This window comes from Peromyscus eremicus, chromosome 23, assembly GCF_949786415.1.
Source record: "Peromyscus eremicus chromosome 23, PerEre_H2_v1, whole genome shotgun sequence".
NCBI lineage: Eukaryota > Metazoa > Chordata > Mammalia > Rodentia > Cricetidae > Peromyscus > Peromyscus eremicus.
The window spans coordinates 31,382,896-31,387,048 of record NC_081438.1 but is presented as its reverse complement, the minus strand read 5'-3'; positions in this window follow the sequence as shown (position 1 = coordinate 31,387,048).

Below are 4,153 nucleotides of genomic sequence, written 5' to 3'. Positions count from 1 at the left end.
AGAACTCTCTTCAGAACATACTGTGCTGTGCTGTGCTGTGCTGTCTACGTCATCAATATTTCTTTTGATCAATCTCTTGCCCCAAAGGACAATCTGCCTTTGTGTCCCAACTGAATCCTGAAATCCAGGATCTTACAAAATAGAAGACAGACCTCAATGCTCAGAAGAAGGAAGGCCAAAGTCACCCTGAAAGAGTAGAGTGTCCCCATAAGAGAGGTGGTACAGCCAGCTTTGAAAAGCACAAGTTACCGCATGCTCTTAAAGCTGTCTGGGCCCTTCTGTGGAAGTGACTAGGGCCATTATGGGCTCTGGTTCCTGTTAGACCACAGACCCTCCAACTGCCCTTCTCTCCTCCAGAAATAGGACCACACACCCCTGTAGTTCCCTTTGGGACAGAGATAGTTGATAAGAAGCAGTGCTCCCTCCCCCCCCCCATGTAAAATCACATGCCCTGGGGTTCTCCCATCCAGTCCCATGTATCTGGAATCTAATAAATAGGGAAAGGTGAAAAAAAAAAAAAAAAGAAGCAGTGCTGTGCTGTGGCCTTGACCTGCCCCACGCAAGGTCAAAATAAGTACGTGGTTTGTGCCCCTTGATGTATGGACCAGGCCAGACTAAGTCATATGGTGTGGAACTCCCAACATTCCCTGAACACTAATGCAAGCCAGAAAATTCCCTCTGTTCATGTTTTCTAAAAGGAAAATGAAGGGCCTGTCTCTTCCTCCAGGGCCCCCATCATGCTGCATGTGGTAGCTCCCCCTCCCCCTCCCACTTTGAGCATTTCTCAGCTTCTCCTGAGATTTTAATTGTTTTTTTTTTAGTTTTTATTTTTAATTATGTGTTTGTGTGTGGGGATATGTGCACATGAGTGCAGTCCTTACAGAGGCCAGAAGAGGGCGTTGTCGACACCTTAGCTAGAGTTACAGGCAGTTGTAAGCCACCTGATGTGGGTGCTGGGGGGCCAAATCCTGGTTCTCTACAAGAACAGTGCATATTCTTGAGCACTGAGCCACCCTTCCTCTTGGGTTTTGAAGGTGTTGGGAGAATTCCTGCCCTGGGGCAACATAAACATCTACCCCTCCTTGTAAGGTCCCAATGACAAGCCAAAGTATGCTTCCTGTGCTGGCTACTTTTACATCAACTTCACACAAGCTAGAGTCATCTGAACGGAAGGAACCCCAATTGAGAAAAATGGCTCCATAAAAGATCCAGCTGTAGGGCATTTTCTTAATGGGTGATTGATGGGAGAGGGCCCACCCCACTGTGAGTAGTGTCACCTCTGGCTGGAGGTCCTGGGTTCTGTAAGGAAGTAGGCAGAGTAAGTCATGAAGAGCAAGCCAGTAAGCAGCACCCCTCCATGGCTTCTGCATCAGTTCCTGCCTCCAGATTCCTGCCCTGTTTGAGTTCTGTCAGACTTCTTTCGGTGATGAACTATGATGTGGAAGGTAAGCCAAATAAACCCTTTCCTCCCCAAGTTGCCTTTGGTTATGGTGTTTCATCACAACAATAGTATTCCTAACTAGGACAATTACCATGGGGGACCACTGAGGTTATCGGACTTGCTCACAGAGCGTGGGTCACCCTAAAGAAGCCACACTAGGAAGTCTACACTCAGTGCAGATGATGGCGTTCCCACAGCCACATACAGGAAGCTCCCGGGTAACCTTCCCCAGTCCGTACACTCTGGTACCCCACGAGGCCATGAGCAGCTAGGGCAGAATTACACACACAAGGCTGTGAGGAGTGGCTGAGATCTCCCTTCCAGCTCCTCCTTCCATGGGGGAATGTCAGCAGTCCACAGCCTGACTGTGACAGTCCCCGGCAAGCCTAGCTGATCTGATGAAGTTGAGCCTCAGGGGGTGGTTCTCTTCAATGGAAGGGAAGCTTCTCCCTCCCTTCAAGGCCCCATCTTACCATCTCTGGTGTGACAACGCTGTCTCTCATAGCTGCTCTTCCTCCTCAAGGCCTGATCGTGCCCACCCCATCCTGTAGTCACAGGTCTCCCCCCACCATCCCTTTCTCCCTCCTTCCCTTCCCTTTTCTCTCTCTCCTAATAAAGCTCACTCAGATGGGTAATTTGACATCAACTCCTTTTCCAAACCTAAGCAACTGACCTGGATTTTTATTACAGCAGAACTCACCTAGAGACCCCCTGAGTGGTCCCCTAAAGACAGTCATGGGGAAGCCGGGTGGTGGCGGCACTTGGGAGGCAGAAGCAGGCGGATCTCTGTAATATCGAGGCCAGCCTCGTCTACAGAGGGAGTTCCAGGACAGGTTCCAAAGTTACACAGAGAAACCCTTCTATGAAAAACTTAAAAAAAAAAAAAAAAAAGACAGTCATGGGGACCCCACAGGCCAGTTGTTGCATTAACTTTTCCTGGGAAGATTTGCACAAACGTCTATTCACCCCAGATAGGGCATCAATGACATTTCAAAGCACAAATCTACCCAATGAGTTTACTGGGCTTCCTTACTGAGCATGGATGAGGGATGACTGAGGAGCCTGAGTGACCCTTGAGTCATGCCAAAGCCCTACCCCATGATGACCTCATGGAAGCTACATCACAGAGTCTCCTTTTAGTCAACCCTCCACTTCCGGTATACTCAGCATCTTTCAAGATCGCTGGCAGCTAGGGGAAGGCAGGAGGGAGTTGCAGATGGAATCCCAGCCAGGGACCCTGACTCTCCCCTCCTCCTACTAGGAAGTGTCAGTGGTTCATTACCATCACCATCTATAGGGTACCTCTGTATTGTTCCCATCAGTTAAGTTAGTTGCCATGGCTACAGGGTCCAGGTACTGTCTTCTCCAAGATGGTGAACACGTCATGCCCGGAGGGAAACTCCACAGTACAGCCACAGTCCTCTCATTCCCCGGGGCTCAGTCTTCCATATCGTTATGGGGGATGAGTTAGCCTTGCCTTCTGCAGATGAGGTCAGAGGAAGATTTACATCGAAGTGTGTGTTAATTTTGAAGTTTATTTTGGTTGTTGTTATTTTATTTTGGTTCACAAAACAAATGGTTTGGATATCAGCTGCCTACAATTACATCACAAATTGGTCGAAAATGTAGCAAATTATCAACAATAAGTGTGCATTGTCCTATCTAACTTCTGGGAGGAAACAGTTTGGAGGGGCTCAGACGAGTGATTCTGTCTTGGGGACTCACATGCTGGAAGCTGCAGCCAGGAGTCACTGTGTGGCATCAGCAGGGACTCCAAAGGGACCAGAGGATCCATATCTAAAGTAGTGCATGCCCTCCCGTGGCTGGTGGCTGCGGGCCTTGGCTTCCCACCAGTGTCTTCATAGCAGGGCATGGTTTCCTCCTGATGAGGGGCCTTCAGCACCCAGGAAAGGGTATCCCCATCTTTGCAGCCTCACCTGGGGGTCACTCTGCCTTCTACAGTAGCATTTTGTTCAGACCTGAGTTCAGAGGGCACCCGCAGAGATGACCAGGTTCTTGTGTCCCGGAACAATTCATTGGACACATGGATGGTGATGGGAACGGAGTGAAGTTTATTAAGAAAGGTAAAGGTACTTATGAGCTGTGAAGACAGCTGGGGAAAGATGCTCAGAAACCCCATGCCACGTGAATTCTGGTCCTTTAAAAGTTGTCTGTGTTGAAGCTTGAGGAAGGAAGGAAGAGTTGATGTGACTCACAGTTCAAGGGTCCATCACGGTAGCGAAAGCATGGTGGCAGGAGCGTGAGGCAGCTGATCACATGGCATCCACAGTCAGGAAGCAGAGAGAGATGGATACTGGGGCTCAGCTCACTTTCTCTCTCTCTCTCTCTCTCTCTTCTGAGACAGGGTTTCTCTGTGTAGCTTTGGAGTGTGTCCTGGAACTCGCTTTGTAGACCAGGCTGGCCTTGAACTCACAGAGATCCACCTGACTCTGCCTCCCGAGTGATGAGGTTAAGGACATGCACCACTACTGCCTGGCTTGCTGTTTCCTTTTTACTCAGTCCAGGACCCCCAGCCCGTGGGATGGTGCCACCCATGTTTAGGGTGAATCTTTGCGCCTCAGTTCACTGGGTCTAAATAATCCCACGTAGGCATGCCCAGAGGCTTGTATTCGAGGTGATTCTGGATCTGGTAAAGTTGAGGGTCAGTTTTAACTACCACTTATTCCCAGAGCCCCTAACTTCTGTGCATCA